General features: G+C 41.0%; 1 long non-coding RNA gene across 4 annotated transcripts in view; it reads left to right on the forward strand.

Moving 5' to 3' along the window:
- Nucleotides 1-20,154, forward strand: part of LOC147148972 (uncharacterized) — a 102,160-nt gene that overhangs the window by 39,958 nt on the left and 42,048 nt on the right. Inside the window, exon 3 of one of the 4 annotated variants that reach the window (XR_015086480.1) lies at nucleotides 7,682-8,033. The exons of the other annotated variants lie outside the window; for them this stretch is intronic. This is a non-coding gene — a long non-coding RNA (uncharacterized LOC147148972). Of the gene's footprint in view, nucleotides 1-7,681; nucleotides 8,034-20,154 lie in introns of those variants that run through there. 4 annotated transcript variants of the gene reach the window in all.

The following is a 20,154-nucleotide window of genomic DNA, read 5'->3' on the forward strand; positions in this document are numbered from 1 at the left end:
TTCCCACACAGGCAGCAGTCGCTGAGGTAGCACACTTTTTTTGTTTTAAAGGTTTAAGCTTAATTGTTTGCAAGTAGACACACCAGACATACCTCATCTTCAATACTGGGCGGACTTGTCAGTGCAGTTGCCAGTCCGGTGCAAGTCCAGTCACTGCGTGTTTCCATCTCTGCTTGAAAATAATAAACAAGGCCAGGCCCAGTCAGATTAGAGCGGCCGGCCGGTGTGTGTTTTCATACATCCGCAGACAAATGCTATGCACTGACGCTATAATGCCATGCAGGTGGTTCCACTCACTTAAGTGCGTTAACAGGACATACACACTCTCCATCCTGGCTATTTGATATGCTGACGCCTGACCAGAAAATCTGATACGACTGCAGAAAACGGTGAAGATATTACAAAGTGGACAGGAATTTTAATCCGAGATGATGATCTGCTTTGGTGGTTACCACATGAAGAACCACATCAGGGGTTAAAAGACACTTTAGTGTATCAAGAAATGTAGATAAACTTTCATCAACTGTTACACCTCGTGGCAGCAATGTAACCGATTTCAATACAGTGGAATGCTCTGTAGTTTTAACATTTTCTGGAAAATATAGCATCGATTTTCTCCTAGTACTCCGGCTTCCTCCCACCTTCCAAAAATAAACAGGTTAAGTTAATTGAAGACAAATGCAATTGCATTTGGCCTGCATCCAGTCCAGGCTCGACCTCACCTTTCGCCAAATGTATGTAATAATTCATTGTTATATCATCATTTATCACTGTCAATGGTATTAGACTTTTTCAAGGCTCAAAATAAGGAGTTTTCCGTTACTGCCATAACAGAACATATTTAATTTACGTGGTGGTCAAAAAAGGAGCTCCTATATATATACTGTACAGTATATAGATAGCAGTCAGGACCCGTCCCGTCACCCTTAGGCCTAGAGAGGCTACTCTCTCGTCCACCGGGGAGTGAACCCCGATGTACAGGCGCCAAGCCGGGGGGCAATAAGTATGCCCACGCCTGCTCGGCCCCTCCCATCTTGTGCAACTCCAGAGTGGAAGAGTGTCCAACCACTCTCGAGAGGACTGCTACAAAAGCCCAAGCTGTGTGTGGAGGTGAGCCTGACTATAAGGAGTCGGAACTTCTCAACCTCGCACACCAGCTCAGGCTCTTTTCCTGCCAGAGAGGTGACATTCCATGACCAAGAGCTAGTTTCTAAAGCCGGGGATCGGACCGCCAAGGTCTCTGCCTTTTACCGCCACCCAGCTCACAGGGCACTCGACCCCTTTGGCCCACTCACAGGTGGTGAGCCCACGGGAATGGGGACCCACGTTGCCTTTTCGGGCGGAGCCCAGCCATGCCCCATGATTGCGGTGCCCGGCCACCATGCACTCGCTAGCGAGCCCCACCTTCACGTCTGGCTCCAAAGGGGGGCTCCGGCGACCGCGCCCGGGCAAGGGAAAACTGGATCCAATGTTTAGGTTCATCACTAAGGGTCTGTGAGCTGTGCTTGGTCTAGTCCCTCACATAGGACCTGTTTGACATGCATGTGACACTGCCAGGGGCATAAAGCCCTAGACAACTTAGCTCCTAGGATCATTGGGACACGCAAATCCCTCCACCACGGTAAGGTGACGGCTCAGGGAGGGGGTTGTTGTAAACATACATTGCAATTATATGTATATATAAGTATATATAGTGTATATAAGTATTTTAGCTTCTGTTGAACCACTTTGAGCAATATGACCCTTGATATCTTTTTATGTCCCTAACAGTGATATTTATAACAAAATACGGACATTTTGTAACATTTGGCATCCCTGCAGTATTTGTTTTTACTTAGTTAAACCATGTGGTGGACTCAGTATTGCTCATAAGTAAATTATTTGCCATCAAAAGCCCTTTCTCAGTCTGGCTTTTGTTGTTTTGTAGTTTGAGGTGTTACACAAGCAAAATAAAAAAACAAATCCGTCAAAGTCTCTGATATGTCCACAAAAACCTTCACATCTTTTTACAAAAGCTTGATGTATGCGAGATTTCGGTTAGAAAGTGGTGTTTTTGGTGAAATCAACCCATGTTCTACTTCTGATTATAAAATAATGGAAAACGCTACAAACTTTTTTTTTTCTGGTAAGAAAACAAGAGTTACTTTATTTTGTTTTTCTGTGGGTTTTGAAAGATCAGTCAAAATGCTGTAAAATGGCTGGCAAATATTGTATGGAGAGCTCTGCTTTGAAAGCAGCTGTCAGTGAATGAGTTATTGACAAACTGCTCTTCAGCTGCATCCAGTTTACGCTATTCAGTCTGATTTGAAGCCCATAAGCATTCTACATTTTCTCTACTCCCAACAACAAAGCTTTGTTATTTACAAACATCACAAAATCATCAAGAGACATCTTTCCAGCTATATCTGAGCTCTCTGTCTCTGTGGTCAGGATAATGCAAAATAAACGAGGTTTTGCCAGCATGACAACATACCACATCACTTCAATTATTACATAAAATACTTTTAGGGCCGGGTAAAAATTCATTTTCACAACGGACAATTCATTACAAAAGTTTTATGTAGTGCCTTTAAATGAGACCAAAGCCGAACATCTCACTAGAATGCTTGTGGATTTTAATTCCGCTTGCCAACAGTGGGTCAATACGTCCCGCGATGACAACTTTATAGCCTTGCTGAGCATGGAGAGGGCTGGCGACCAGGACACACGCTAACTTTAGCTTCAATTCCCACACAAATTCCGCTCACCAGAGCAGATGGCAGTTGCAGATGTTCGCCATTTTTGACTGGGTCAACCCCATATTGGACCGACGAGGAGTGAGAATACATGACTCGGAATAAACATAAGGATAATGAAAAATAGAGAAGTTCCATGAGCGTACCAAGTCATAATGGGTTGCGCAATCAGTAATGTCCTGTCTTCCAGTAGAATCTTTTATGGGCCTCACAGAATTGAATCGTGCCGCTGTGGTTCAGTGATGTGATGCCTAATGACATATTTGAATATTTCGTCTTGATTTCATTGTGGTGAGATGTGTGACAATGAAAAAGAAATGTCAATAAGATGACCTCAATTCCACTTTTGAATTATGGAAACGGATGATTGGTCAGTGGAGGCCTGCTGCTTTGAGTGTTCTTTATTGATTGACTACCCCTTGATATTGACGGCTTGGAGTGTTTATGCATGACCTTGTTGGTTTGAGCTAACCTTTACGGAGGTCCGTTTCAGGAAGCAGGTTTAGTGAAAACTCAGAGTCTGCTAACCCTGAAATGAGGCAAACTCTGACTGTTCTGCTTCAAGAACTCAAACCAGAGAACGTGGGGTAACTCTAGCTGCTTTCAGAAAGGTAACTTAAGCTCCCGGTCAGTTACTGCAGTAACAGACGTTCTGAAACTAACTTGGTCGGGAGCAGGTTCATCTCAGTGAAACTTGAGTTTTTCTGTCTCCGCCCTCTTTCTGAGCCACACACCACTTTACATTTCCTCATTGCTTCAGTTCACCCAGGCGAGTTTTGTTGTAGCGTAGTTCTGCCGTCTGTCAAAAAAAAAAATCTGAGTCAGTATATGAGAAGTCTATTAGTATTAGGCACAGTATCCCTGAAAAAAGTTTGTGTTGAATGTACTTAATTTTATTTTGTCAAGTGGTTGCACGCAATATAATCATCTGGATTAATTTTTTATTTATTTTATTTTTTTAGACTGCACATTTACTAAATGTATCTGGATCAGATGATTTTACCATGCACGAACACTTAACGAAATAAAAGTGAGTAAATTCAACACACCGTTTTTTCATTCACCATTGTGTCATTCTAATAAAGCCACGCCTCTCTCATGTTGCCTTCATGGACAGATAAACCTTTAGTAAATTTAGACAGGCTTAATGTGTCTTATGTTATAAGTGATGCTTTAAGATTAAATACAAGTAAAAACTTATATTTAAAGGTAAATTCTCTCGAGTCTAAACGTGGGGTGCCTTCAGGTGCCTCCATGTTTTAAATGTAGAGGAAGACTGTCCTATGTATGTAAAGCAATATAGGCTATAAAAGTGTGCTCCAGACAAGACTTCGCTCAGGCCCGCCTCCATGGAAACGCAGGCCACATTTTAAAGCTGGATCCGAAGAGCGTGCAGTCGAGTCGAATTAACGTCATGATGCCATTACGTGTTAAATTGTTACTGCTTCGACTGTGTTACTGCTTTGACTGTATTACTGCAACAAAACGCCAACCGTTGAGGTTGCACGTTAACACTGTGCGGTCCATATGCAGTGTCAGTTCTTCATTGTTGACAACCGATGTATTGATGAACACCATATGCATTTCCAAGCATGTGGTAATGTGTTTGGCTGTTTGTTTTCTGGCACTGTGGTTTTTGAATGTCAGATTAAATAATTAGCATATAAACTCAGTTGAAAATGGATGGCTGGATTGATCCAAGTTTTAGGAATGTGTGATTAGGCACCAGTCTTCCAGAGAGGCCACATTTCTTGCTCGTTTTTCTTTTTCCCACTGATCCAAAGTTGGTGTGTTCATGAGGACCTCCGATCACGGCCGCACTCGAGCTCCTCTCAACTCCTCTCGTCTTTATTGTTTCAAGAAGTATAGTGGGGCAACAGCTGCTTGTGGCACTGAGCATACGCGTTTGTCAGAGCATCTCGGACGTGTGCCCCTGGTATCGCCACATGAGGAGAAAATTTGCATTTACCATAAAGCTGGTTTCTATTCCGCGGCCATTTCGCCAGGTCCTGTGGAGTGTCACAAAGGTGTTGATTTACACACCAGGAACTCCACATGGTACCAAGCAGGGAGGAAAAAAAAACATGCCTCAGTGGATGGAAGAAGAAACAGAGGGTAACAAAAGAAAGTGCTAAATGTGAATAAATATTTTCTCAGCACACGCAAGGTGATTGGCACATGGCGCAGCACACAACGTAGCACACATGGCACTTGCATTTAGCAATAGCATTCCTTCAACATCTACTGGCAATGGATTCAGACGTTAGACAAAGGTACATTATTAGGCACGCGTACAACATACAAGAATCTGGTGTAGGGATTCTCTAGTGCTTTATAGACGTGAATGTTCTGGGTGGTTAAAAACATATCAAAAATATCAATTTAACCTCATAGCCCTGGTCATTTGATTGTCTTTACTGCTACAGTAGCTTTTGTTAAGTTTGAGAAGCCATGTGAGGAGAAATAGCAATTTTAAATGTATGTAATTCATTCATGTATTCATTATTACATGTAGTCGCTATCCTTTATTATTGATTAATCGTGTCTTGAAGAAATTAAGGCAAAATGGAGTGAAGTACTACATTGTGCTATTGATTCCAGTTTGCTGTTAGTGTGCGTTTGAGCTTCTGGGTGCTCGTTGTGACCTACAAGAGCTCCGGGCATTTCAAGCGTTCTCATGTTATATTTCGTCATTCATTTGTCTTATTTTACGTGAATGCGGTTTCCGCGTCACAGACATCGCATTAATGTGAACATTTAGATAATTTCCCAAGCTGGACATACTTGTTTTTCACAGGACAGCGCAGATTTTGTGTTTTATTGTTTGTTTCGTTCAATAAGATGATGGAGCGATGGTGGCACTCCTTGCCCACATGCTAGGGCTTTACACTTTCTCCATTTTTTTACACTTCACTGGAGTTGGAGTGTAGCTGAAGTTTGCTTGTACCTCAAATTTTTGCTTGCAACACACACACACAAAAAAAAAAAAATCAACCAAGCGACACCCTATAAGTCGAAAGACTCATTGTTAGAGGCGCTTCTAAGTCAAGGTAACACAGTACATCATTCAAATGAATCAATTTAAGCCCCTGCTTGTATGAAAGATTCTGCTAAAGAGTGTCTGGAATGGGTGATCATGGGAAAATGTGGGTTCTCAGGCTGAGCCCAATTGTGAGCCACCCTAGTCTAGTACTATTCAAGGATTCATGTGTGAAACCTCCAGTTCACACCAGTCATTGCTGCTGCTGTAGACTCCAGCGCGGGTCAGGCCTCTGCACCTGGTCAACGAGAGCAAATGAGCAGTCACCCTTCGTCTAGGGACAATGTTGTGCGACACCATGGGAGGCCCCCAACCCAATTGCGGGGCCTCTGTGACAATGTCCATGCATCCTGTTTCTGTCAGCACTCCACCCGCCCATTTTGCTTTCTTTCACAATTTTTTTTCAAACTTAACCCCCCGGTTTCAATTTACCGTATACTTTCTCCTACAGCAGTGGTGTCAAACTGTGTTTGACACCTGTGTGATACAGAATACCCTGGGTAATTTAATGTCATAAATGCAGAGGCCAGACTCAATTATTATAATTTAAATATCTGAGAAAACATGATGTACTGTTTTGTCCCATCTGATAGCTAAAAATACAACAGCGTCAACAGAGAAGCTCCAATAGAAAAAAAAAAAAATCTGCAACATGGGAGTCGACCTTGGCCGAAATCCACACAAGTGTCTTGGCAGCGTTCTTTCAACTTTCAGGGTTTATCGCAATGTCAACCTAAGAGCATCTTATTGATTTATTGAACGATATCCGACCCTGGATGATAGTGATGGCTGAGATCAAAGGTCAAATAAGGCCTTTGTGTCTTCTGTGGTTCAATCACTATTATTTTTCAAGACATTGTTTGACTTTGTAAAACTTTACCTGTTATAGGACTATGTTGTATGTAAAGTACATTATATATTCAGGGCCTATAAATGCCTGTCATTTAAATATTTACTGTAATTATGAGTTTTCTACTATGCTAGCGTAATTTTGTAACAGAATAAGACGCGAGCTGACTCTGTCCTGTACCGTTGATTATTAATAACAGGGGATACACGAACAATTTCCAATCAGTTCTGTTTAATCTCCAGACATTTTGCATGGTGTGCCATCAAAGACAGTAGAGGGAAATACATTTTAGATTAGATAGATCAGGTCAGATCAAGCAGACAGATCAGATCAGACAAAAAGACAGATCTATAGATAGATATGTCAGACAAAAGGTGCATGGTGAAGAAAGACCAGAATAAAATACACCATGCACTGCATGAGTATGCTTAGATGACTTGACAATTTGACATAAAAATGTATGAATTATATTTTAGATGTAATGGCGACCATATGAGACTGACCTCAACCACATCCTAAATAAAAGCTGGGAAGTCTGTGTGAAAACAGGTCACGTGGGCTATAAAATGCGTTTTTTTATACGACCCGTTCACCTCTGAGGAAGGGGGGTGGGCTGTGGAGGACAACCTCTATATATATCTTCACTGATGGTGGTTGCGTGCAGGTTCCCATCTCTCTGCCCTGTAACTGACTCCATCCCTTCAGACGACCCGGGTCGTAAAGTATAACCGCGACTTCCCGCGGGTTTGCAGCGAGCCTCAACTGAAGCTTTTAGTGAGACCCAGAAACACCCGCTGCCAAATTAGCTCCGTCACCAACTTCCTGCCTCTACATCAGATAGAACATCATCAGAGGTGGTAAAAGTACTCCCATGCTGTGCTTAAGTAGAATTACAGATATGAGCACACAGGAGCAGAAAGCACAGACACTGTATGTTGTCAAATGTAGGGAGTTAACTTAAACAGTCATGATAAAAATGAATGCTGAAGTAGATTTTTCAAGTATCTGTACAATATGTATGTGTACGTCCAGCACAGAAAACATTTTTTTTTACAGAGACACGTGTGAATTGCACCCTTAGCTGTCCTGCATTGGGGAAGGGAATTGTCAACCAAGTAGTCACTTCAATGCTGGAGTCTGCTTTGTGATTAATGGCTGCGAGTGTGACCCCGAGCTTGATGGCGGACCTCTGTACATTGCGAGGTAGCCTGCTGAAACCAATGAAGAAAACAAACACACACACACACGTAATAAAGAATAAATCATAATAAATAAATGTGTGGTGGTGGTGAGAGCACACAGGCTGAGTTATATTGCGTCATTTATCATTTCATCACTTCATGGAAGTCTTGGAAATATGAGATTTTTAATGTTATCACCGTTTGAAAAGTGCTTGAATTTTCAATAAAGGAATATTAACTAATACATATCTGGCTGATTATGTTTTGTCCATCCATCCATTTTTTAAACCACTTATCCTCAGTGTCGTGGGTGTGCTGCAGACTATCCCAGCTGACTTTGGGCAAAAGACGGGTCAGACCCTCGTCTGGTCGCTAGCCAATTGCAGGACACCTATAGACAAACAACCATTTGCACTCACAATCACACCCCCAGACAATTTTGAGTCTTCAATGAAGTTAACATTCGTGTTTTTAAAATGTTGGAGGAAGCCGGAGCATTTGGAGAAAACCCACGTGGGCAAAAAGAGAGCATACAAAGTCCAAACAGGAAGTCCAGACCCCTGGATTCGAACCCCAAATCTCGGAATTGTGATACGAACATGCTAACCTCTATTCCGCTATTATGTTTCCATATTTATATTTTACAATCAATTACTGTTTCTCTTAAAACCAAAATGTTTTTCGGAGGCTACAATGAATAATATGCATTTCAATTCTTTTCATTTGTGAAAATTAATTTGATATAACGTGGATAAATTAAGTTTCAAACTTGGAAAGAAAAAAAACTTAATTTCTAGTCCGTATTAGTAACATTCAAAAGTGTAATTCCCCACATTTGCGAGGCGCTGAAAAAGCTTGAAAAATGATACAGAGTGTAGTTGAAATGTGAACGATTTCTGAACCGGGCGTTAAACCGTGCTGTGACATTTGTGGATGAGCGCTGTGTTGGAATGCACATTGGGTTCAAGGGAATGTCATGGTTAAAGTCGAGTCTTTTCATCCAGTCGTCAGACATCTCCTGCGGAACAGGCCATCCATCAGCACAAGCCAGACCGACTCCGGGGGCTGCGGGTTTCCTTACACCGCAAGCCCCGTGTCTCTGTTTCTTTTTACCCCCTTGTCAACAACCTTCGTACCCCCTTTTCCTATCGATACGTCCAGTACTTCATTCAATCCGTAAACTCATTCCCCGCATCATATCTTTTTTCACCCTCAGGCACAATCACTATTGTCTCTTCCGCCCTCACACGAGCTGGCCAGTAAAAACGGGAGCAGGCTCATGGGAGACCATTAAACACCAGAAATGTAGCTTTAGAGCTCTGCTTGCAGAGCAAACGACTGCAGGCACACAATCCATCGCTGAGCAACAAAGGCCAACTCTAACCTTCCTACCTTCCTACAACCCCAGCATGAAGTACAGTCATAGAAGATATCCAAGTCTGCCACTTTTCTATCCTTTGGATTCTACCTAAAGCGGAAAGATAATCTGTAGCCTGATTTACCCCGCCTCCAACAAAAGCTGGGGTAGGCCCAATTATCTGATGGCTCTGAATCAGTCTGGTCTATACTGACTGCTGTCAGCATCCAGACGCCCAAGAACAAGTCGATTTAATCAAGTAATAGCCAATATGAATGGGAAACAAATGTAACAGAATGATAGAAAATAAATAGTTACCACAATCTAGGCATGCAGGCAGATCAGGTAAGTCTTGAGAGCAGGGATCTTCATATGGTGGACTGTGGTCGGCGTTCGGATCAAGTCAAGGTATCATGCAAACCAGTTGCTGTTAAATAAATATCAGGTCCTTTAGAAGGACCAAAGTTGATTTATTGTAGGGACAGGTGTTAGTTTTTCATGGACCAGAAATGTGAAATTAACTGTGCCAGCTACGCCAAGCAAAACACTTTGAAGTTCAGAACTTTGCCCTGAGAAAAACATTGCAATTGGACGCCTCTGAATTTTGAATGAAGGTCCCTGTTTTAAAGAGATATTAGTGAATGTCTTGCTTTCCATCGATGGATAATGCTTCAATTATATCCATAGATGATGATGAAAAAAAACCCTTGTGAAAACACAATATGAAGCTTGTGGGAGTCAATCCCTTCTGATGAAATATCAGCCTGGTGCGCTTTCACCCAGCCTTTCATTTTTACGGATCCACTTACACGAGAGGAACATGCCAGTTTTAGAACCTCATCTGGAATTAGTCTGACTTTTTCAGGGGGAGCCTGCATTTCGAGAAATAAGCACATAATAGCCAGGTGTAAAAGCATTAACATCCAGTGACTCTTGACTTTTAACGTGGCCTTTTAACAAAATACTAAGGGGCCGCCGCATACTATGCGATTGTTCCGAATCCGATTACTGCAAAAAAGTGACAAATGGCCACTCGCCAAGGGCTACTTGCAATGTAAACTGTGTAAGCCTGTATCACATACTGAGGTTCCTCATACACTGTACCGTATCTTTTTTTTTTTTTAAACCATAAAAAGATGGAGTATTAGTGAAGGAAGACGCAGGTTGCTACAGAAAGAGGATATGGGTGAGAATAATGCCGAAAAAACAGGAATACAGTATATTGAAAGGCGGAGCTCATTCCCTTTTATTTGAATGTAACGGCAGCGGTATGTTCACCGCTCGCGTTCTGTTTTACCACAAGCTTCACTGTTTCATCAACAGGTGCATATGTGGTTTTAATTATTGTTGTAAAACACACTGTGTACCATTTCTTCTGTATTTCTATTGCTTGGAAATGCGTGGTGGATGGCTGTTTCTCACTTGTTTGATATTTTTTTTTTTTTTTTTTTCCGCGTGTGAAAACTTTCGTGCATTTAGATTGTTTATACTTTGAAACGTCCCCACATCTTATAACTGCAAGAACATTTTTGAATCGTCGCCAAACCAGTGGTCACTTGTGAAATCTTGTGTCAGACCCCCAGACACTGCGTGAGTGTTGAGTGTAGTTCAGCCACATCACTTAGTGTGCGGCTGCCCTGACAGATCTTGTGACAAATGCGGTAAAACAACCATTTAGATCATTTGGTATACATTTCTGAATTTTAATATGAAGCGAGACCCAGCCGAGCGCTGAAGCATCATCACCCAGTACAGATTCAGTATTTACAGTACAAATACATTGTGTTTTACAACAATACATACTTTAGCGACAGTGAGCAATGTATAAAGTGTGCCAGATAAAATGAATGGGGCGAGGCAGCCTCTCAGAATATCCACATTCTTTATTTTCACCCACTTTTTTTGTGGCATCCTGCTGCTTTCTTGGTAATTGTGCCATGTTTTTGTTGTTCAGTAAAAGTAAATCAGTACTGCAAATGAATCCTCAAAACCTGATACAGGATCCCATTTTTCTGTCACAACACCTCGGTAGACATCCAGGGCTCAGTTGCTCAATGAGTGTGTGTGAGTCGCATTGATCCATTGCAGTCGTTGTTTTGCCGAGTCGCATCGTGTGGTCTTCAATTGTCACATTTCCATTTTTTTCCCCTCTCATTCAGGATATGCGTTACGGCAGAATTAATTGAAGGGTTAGAATTGGATGTTTTTAAATTGGAATCAGACCTCTTCTATTTTGCCATGGTATCGTTTCAGTATCTGCATTGAGGTACTTTATCCAGATATACAGTAGTAATCCAAATCAGAGTTTTGGTATTTTTGACAACACTAATAGGACGTGTGTCACATGAAATGTACATGGAAATAGACAGCCAAACATAGAGGATGTAAGCAATCTGAATTGGACAGTTGGACCTGCAATTTTAATCCAGCCTAGAACATTAATTTTCATTCCTATACCAGACAACTAGATAGAAACACAGTCGATATGACAATGTGCCATTGCCTAGATGAATGCTGGAATCCTTCTCTAAGGACAGCTGCATGGAGCCTAACCCAAGTTCGCCACACACGTGGACAGGATTTCTACCCTTGCGAGACGTCGATGTTGCGTGTGGTCTGAAAGTCAATGCCCTCGTTATGAGGTGCTATGTGCTTGAGATGCCTACCTCGGGATTTACATGTGATGGGGCGCAGTGAGGCGGGGAGGGGGGGGCGGGCTCACAACTGGCCCCAACTGCCAGGTGCTAGAGTATCTGCAACAAATGGGGGACATGCTTATTGTCGCGTCGTGAGATCGGAAAAAGTGCAATGATTAAAGTCTCAAGCATCGCGTTTACAAAGGAGTGTTGTGTTACGGCCGTCAAGCTATTGTGATGCTAAGGTTACCAAGGTGAAAAAGAGGGTCAATTACATCATTTTCTAGCACAGGAATAGCATTTCCTCGTCTTACTTCCATGCTCCCAGGGTGACCTTTCCCTCAATTTCCCCAACTCTAACCCAAGCAATATAAGCTTCACTGAACAATAGGATGCTTCAAAGCTCTGACCATGGGTCACAAGCAAGACAGTTGTTTGTTAAATTACAGTGAAAATAGCAAACTCTGTATTTGCGCTCCTTAAACAGCATAATGTTAGGGAATAGTTGTACAAAAACTTAAAATCACTGTGACGTTAGTTGTTTTTTTCTTTGGCTTTTTTTTCAGTTTTTTTGCGTGTGGGGGTTATGCCGCATTCTATTCCTTCTGTGTGACGGACCGGTCCATCTATCGGCATATGACAGACGCCCGGTTTGCTGAAGGTTGACGAATGAAGGGAAACAAATTAAAATAGGCGTAGTAACCAATGTCGGAAGCCCATGTATTTAATCCACCTTTCGTCTGCAGTCCGTCATTAGGCTATTTTTTGGGGCAAGGCTTCGATGGCCGTGGCGAGCGCGGCGAGGAACAATAGTGAGTTGTTGCTTGGGGGACAGATTTCAAGTGAGGGACCAGGCTGTGAACAGGCTTCCATGCCGCAGAGTCACTCTTTCTGTTCAAATATCGACCAGCGGCGGGGTGGTATTGAAATTTGCAGTCGGAATTGCTGGCGGAAGCCCATTTAGAATTAGAGGGGGACTGGCCTATAAGCGTTTACTAATAACCCACGCTGCAGACTAATGATGGCCACTCAATTTTTAGTAAAATGCCCAGCTCTGCACATCTGTCTAGACTACTCACTCTATACTAAGCACATAAATCACACTTGTCAAACTCAGGGCCCGGGACCAGATCCAACCCGCAGTATCTAAATTATTTTTTTTTTTATGGCCAAATAACATAAATCAAGTGTCTATTTCATATTTCTTGGTAAATTAAGTTGTTTTCATTTTTGCAGTAAATCTGTCAGAAAGTTGTACTTTTTCCTCAGCTTTTCTTCGTGATGTGGGGGAAATTGTGTATGCAGTACATAACAATATGATGAATTGATTATACATCTATTTCATTTTCATAGTTCACAGGCCCTCTGATATCAACCATAAATACAATGCGGCCTGAGATGAAAATGTGGTCGAGGACACCCCTGACTTAACTGATGTAATGTGTTCCCCATGTATAGTCCCTGAGTGACTTTCAATACATGACATCACAAGCAAACATTGAAGCTGACCTCAGGGTCATGATTGTTGTATAAATAAATATAACCACATTATACGTAATCATGTCATCGTTAAAGTCTGCAAATGTGTTGGGCGACCCAAATAAATTGCTCCTTTTCCAGAGTCAGTGTTTGGGAATGGCTGATCTCAGTGGCACATAAACGCCGCATGCTCTTTGTTTTCCAGCAGGGGGTCTGGCAGGCCACTCTATATTAACACGCAACAACTGCTGGCTGCCGGCAACCCAATCTGCACACCACTCAATTAATTGAGTTATCACGTTGCTGAACACGATCTCGTACATGGAGTGCCGTGATTTCCAATTGGCTTTCAGTGCTTCATAAAGATCAAATGGAGATGTCTGAGGACACCTGCATGCACGTATGTGTATGTAATGGAGACCCCTCGGCGGCTCCCTAGAGACAGGCTTGACACAGAATCTAAGAATAGCCCCTCCCCTGTATGTATTACCAGCAGTTAGTGGGAGACTTCAGACTCTTGGGAGTAGTGGTCGTCCTTCACAGGACATTGCTTTTTACCTGACATATGTACATTATAGAGGTAAATTGTGTGTTCACTCACTCTGACAGATAGGGTATGCTGTTGGTAACGGGTGTAGTGGTGGAAATTGCAAAGTGAAGTTTGATGACATGGCATTGGGAAGCGTTAGTGGAAGAGACAAATAAACATTTTACTGAATAATAGAAGATACATCTATCACTGCCATTATCAAATGGCAAAGCCATGTTTTGTTTGGGTTAACTCGCCCTGAGTTCATGGGAATTTGATGTACATAATGTGCCTATCCACATAGGCGTTGTGGACCTTGCGTTTAAATCTTGGAACTAGGGCTGAGCGATATGGCTGAAAATTGTATCATGATGTAAGTATTCCATATCAGTCGCTATTGATAATTTTTTTTTTTTTACCCCAATAAAAATAAGAAAAAAGTATTACATAGGTTAAAGGTGAACTACAATAAAACACAACTATCTAGAGGAAAAACACCATTCAAAATACCTGGTAGTAAAACACATTTTCAAGGAACGTGCACTGTTTTTGTTTACATTGTGATGCAGTATAATGTGCAATGTTTACATCCATGCTCCCCAACCAGTTCCGTAAATGCTTTTTTGCAGAACTGGGCATTCCATTCCGCTTATATATGTGACGGACCAACGCCCAATGAAATGTTTACTACATATACAGTAAAGGTAAAAGGCTTCACTTTGCTGGCGTTAAACTTGGACGTCCGCACAGGTTGACACATCATTCACATTTATCTCTCTGAGTTTTTGGCTTCGGGAAAAGAATAAAGAACACATCCTTCATATGTGCATGGTCGTAGTGTCTGGAGTTGTTGTTTCTGCAAGTTCCATAGCAGCAGTGTTTACCCGGCATGTTTATTTCTGAGATAAACATGCAGAATATAAGCAGCACTCTAACAGGAGTCATCTGCGAGCATGCATCTACATTTGTCTACAGTCTTTATTGTGACCCGCTCGGTGTGATGTCACGGGGCATGCTATTAGGCATGCTGACCAAAAACATGCCTGATATAAAATACACGAAATAAGTAGCAAACTTACCTGCATCAAACAAACCAATAATCATCAATGTCAGGTTATAGATGATTGCATCATGCGTCATAGGCGGATAGACGGATCAGTCCAGTGGCTAGGCGTAATGCCCAATTCTGGTTTTAACATCCCAATCGTGATAGTTTCACCAAAATGTTGGTGAAAAATATGCCATACTTTTTCCTAGACTAACTTCTTTTAACACCATTTTGACAGTAAATAATGTTAACATATGACCTAAAATCCCACCTATGAGTATCTCAGTGTCTTGAAAAGGTGAGTGCATAGTTTTACTTTATTACAGTTTTCGACTATGCAGAAGTGTTCTGTTGTGTTTTCTTTACATTACAGTACTTGTTTTTGTTCCTTTCCTGTTGGTTTAGGACTTTCTGCGTAGGATTATCCAGTGTGCTCCATTTGTGTCCATTTTATTTGTGCTGTTTGACGACAAGGACCACTCAGTGAAAATGGAGACCACAACTTTATCTTCTCACACATTTGTGGTGGAACTTACAACAACAGTTTCATTGAACAGGCCTATGCTGTGGTGTGGGTGATGTCTGCTATCCATGATTTGATGTAATTGGGTAATTGAGATAATGGCTTTCCACTGTGGTCTTCTGATCTCATCATAACAAAGCGGCATGAGTGGATTGCTACCTTTTATGTCACACAGACAGTGTGAGTCTGACATCCTTATTAGGATGAGCATCTAGTAATTGGCTATATTTTCATTTCAACTCGGATGATATTATTTGGGTTGTAATAGAGAGTGCATTGTTGGTTCGACAGCAAACGGATAAGCAGGCACAGAGCATAAAACCATAACCGCTAAATCCAATAATCCAACAATAAAGCTGTATTAAAAAATGATATCTTTAATAATATTTCCTATTGTGGTTGTAGTTCACAGTGGCGTCATATTGTATTTTTTGGTCACCTTATTTGACTACAATACTAAATCAATACCTACTTAGGCAGAGCAATTAAAATCATTGCAATTCTCTGAACCCCTATTTCCATGCCTTTTTTAATGTCATGCGCAGTAACGATGCCTGGAGGAGTGGTGCTCCTTCGTGGATGTAACGGAACAGTTGAACTCAAACTTTTACATCTTGAGACAGCAAACGAGTCAACTCGCCAAGCATTGGGCCCAATTTTGCCTCGATTTGCCATCCGTCAATTCCAGACAATGGGCAGAATTCCGATTGATTAATCGATAAGTATGCCCATCGCTACTTCACATGCTATCAAGCTTTTCATAATGTATGTAAACAATAGGTGCCAAGGTACAGGTTTGATTTCCCACCATGTCTATTTTTTAAATCAACTGTTGAAATGTAAATTAATGCCACTGCTCTGCCTTCCACGGAATTAACATGACGGAGCTTTTTTTTTCCGAACCTTAACACATTTAAACTGTGGTGGTACAGTACAGAAGAACGCTAAAATTATCATTTGTGGCATTTCCCCAGTTTTCTCGTTCCTTGATCAAATTTAGTTGTGGTTTCGTTGAAGCTATTACTATTCTGAAATACAGCACCTCTCACATCACACTGAAAAATTCTATTCATTTTAGTCTTTCTGCAGACTTGTTCCAAAAAACAAGAAACTAAACACCAGGCTGTCATTCGGGAGGAGAAGCAATTTTCTCCTTTAGATAAGAAAGAAAGATATAAACACTTTATGGCCCCTCTCTCTTCAATGTGAAAGCATCTTTGCCTACATTAGTTAAAGCAGCAGATGAAATAAATAACATATGGGGTGTTTTTGTAATAAGGAGGTAAGTGTATCAAAACCCCTGTCAATAATATGCAGATGGAGAAGCTTAACGTATCAAAGCCAATGAATGGATGATGTCTGGTTTCGCTAGGATTGAACTCTACTGCCATTACCGCTTTAATGACACGCCGGCTGGTGTGCATCTACTTTTAACGCCCTCATCTGCATAATAGCATCAACCTCACAATACTTGCAGCCAAGTGATGGCCTCCCTCTCTGCAGTCATTCTCCCTCACCTTCATCTCACACAAGCAGATGCTCTATATGCAGACAAACAAGAATTAATTAGCGTTAGCGGGCACTTTGCATAAATAGAAGCATGTGAAATGTGATCTCACCATTTGTTGTAAATGACCAGATGGCACTGGGACACAAAAGCAAAGTGAAAACACAAAAATATGAAAAGTCCTGTTGAAAGAATGCCACAAACATGATCAACAGGCCTTCAGAGAAAATATTTCACCATAGTGTCAAAGCAACATACAAAAACAAGTTTGTTTTCAACTGCAGTGGAAGATCAAAGGTCTGACACGAACAGTCGATTCCGGAACACTGCTCGGCCTCAATTGTACATACGAGTACATTTATGCAATACAATTCAATACAATTTTATTTGTACAACGCATTTCACAACAGCTAGAGCTGTAACAAATCACTTTACATACAAACAACAAAATAGCCATAACACAACATGTGAAATGGATAAATTAACATAAAACACTATGTACAATAGACACCAGAAAAGAGCCAAAAATGTCAAGTCTAGTGTAGGATCAAAAACCAGCAAATAGATATGCGTCTTCAACCGGGTTTTAAAAGTGGACATTCATACATACATGTACACTCATGTCGATATAAACAAAAATTTGTTGTTCTCAGAAATGGTGGTCCGGGTCAAGCTGCATGATAGTGACCATGTTAATGAGAGTCAATATTTTTTTTCTCTTTAAAATCACAAATTGAAAAAGACCTTGTACATTAGTTTTGCTGTTTGACAAAATAAAATGTGTAGTATTAAAAAAGAGTGAAATAGTGTGTTCAAGACTGAATGAAGTCTTGAAGACCATTTGACACTCTTAAGCAAAAAAGCCTTGAATCTGGTGGAGTTTAAACAGGTAGATTCACCGAGACCAATGAATCTCTGGAAATGACAGCTTTCCCTGACAATGTTCTGCCATTTGTCAAGAAGATTGTCACTTTCATTTCGTACCTCTTACCCGGCCTTTCTCCCCCCAACCCGTCTCGCAATATGAACCGCTATAAAATTCACAACTGCTCGTACGTGACCTCTACGTCCGCTGTGAAATATACTCCCTGCTTATTCTCGGCAATAATTCAGTATTAAGCATTGCGGAAGGAGCCATAAAATGTCTGCGCGCGAGGTCATCCCTCACCTGGGGAGAGTGGTCGAGCTTGATGAGCACCGCGTCCTTCACGCTTGCCAAAAGTGCAGACTTAGTGCCATTCACTGTGCTGCCACTCCAATATATCAATGTTTGTTTTTTTTTTTTTTTTTTTCAAATAAGTTCAAAAGCTGCTATCATGGTTAGGATTGGGCCAAATTGTGAGAGGTAAATTGGTAGGTAGATTTAATCAGTCACGAGCGAAATTTAGCGGTTCAGTAGTCAGAGTTCACACTGGAAGACAGGAATGTGTTTGCCACGAAGCAACACGATGGCCAACACAGATTTGGGAGGCCATATGCTTGACTACAGTGGTTTCTCAAATTTTGTACGCCAAGTAGCTCAGAGTAAAATACTCTCCAAGTAACAGCATCACGAACAGCATGAAAATACTGAACAACAGAGTGGTAGTGGTCATCAAAAACGAGACGGTGGTATAATCCCTGAACATTATTTTATATTATTCTGATGGATGGATGGATGGATAGTGGGGAAAAACAAAGATTCAATCAAACTATATTGCACAAAAGTTTATCAAAAATGGTACCTGAATATTTAAAAACAAACACTTTTCAAAAACAGACGTTAAATGCAACCGAGCTACACTCAGGCAGTGATTCTTTGGACTGACACTACACTTTCCTCAAAAAAACATAAGTTAGTCAAGGATTCTGACTTGCGTGTGCCACAACTTAAGTTTTTCCAGTTATGAGGCCTTTTCTTGGTATTTTTTACCCGTGTTTTTGCAAGGCATAACTTAATGTACAAATGAGCTTTAGATCGCTCAAGTGAAGCAAAAAAGGAAAATGGAGCAATTCGGGTACCACAGTTGCCCTTTCAGACATTTACTGAATGGAAAAAACAGTCAAACACACAAATACAACATGTGAACACTCGTATGGAGCTGCTGTAGGCAACAACTCATGCCCAGACACTCACACGCAGACTAACCGACTTCAATCACTAAGCCAGGCTCATTAAAAAGTCAGCCCAAACATAGTTTTTTCAATAATATGTTCTATGCAGGCCCACTAGTTAAAACAACGCATTCAGAATGATATTGCATTTGTGGAATATGAGTTAAGCAGCAAAATCTAACCATTTTAGGGGTTGGCCATTTTGTCACTTCTGTCGACTGAAAATGGCATCACAGTTGCTCAGGGCTCAGATAATGACCAGTCATGGCTCAGCTTCAGCAAACAGGTGAGCCGTGATTGGTCGTTACCTGAGCAACTGTGATAGTGTGAGAAGTGACAAAAGGGCGGCCCCCATAGATGGCTAAAAACGGGTGGATTAACTCCTATTCCACAAACGCAATAGTTATCAGAAGGGTGCTTGTTTCAACTATTGGGCCTGCATAGAATATATTCTTGAAAAAAATATGTTTGGGTTGACTTCCCTCTTTAAAGGCACACATCCGTCACACAAATACTACATTATGTACAGTAATTAAACTTTCTAAAGCCAATTAATTTTTTTATATTGTCTTTTATTTTGATTTTATACAATATAGTGCTATTTTCTTTATTTTCGAACACATCATGCAAATGTGTTTTTAGGGGGCTGTAATATATTAATGGTATTTCACTGGGAATGATTGATTTGATATACAGTAGGTGTAATTTCAGTCAAGATACCACTGTAGAGGGTGTTGTGCGAACATCTCATAGTCTGAAAATGGCAAATTCTTGCTCAAACGATCTTAAATTTTAACTAGATGTCTAAAACAAAAATGAGTTTACTGTTATTAAATAGAGTATAATGTTAATGTTTTACTTTTTTCAGGGTGAAGAATGACATACACCACCACTGAAAAAGTATTGTGTTTATTATAATATGCTCCAACACAGTCAAACAAAAAGTGCATTTTTTTTATTAAATTCAATAAAAGCATGACAAGTGGAAAGCAGATTTGGACAAAGCACATGAACTTCAAAGACGAATGCAGAAAGGAGAATATTGTGTGTCAAGCAATGCGCATATTTTGTGAAATTGGGTATAAATTCTAAATCCAACCCAACATTGCTATTCCGATTTTTTTTTTTTTTCCCTCCCCCATTTTCAACAGGAATCCTTTTTCACTTGATTCACA

This window comes from Filicampus tigris, chromosome 4 (genome assembly GCF_054856515.1).
Source record: "Filicampus tigris isolate MCC_2025a chromosome 4, RoL_Ftig_1.0, whole genome shotgun sequence".
Lineage (NCBI taxonomy): Eukaryota > Metazoa > Chordata > Actinopteri > Syngnathiformes > Syngnathidae > Filicampus > Filicampus tigris.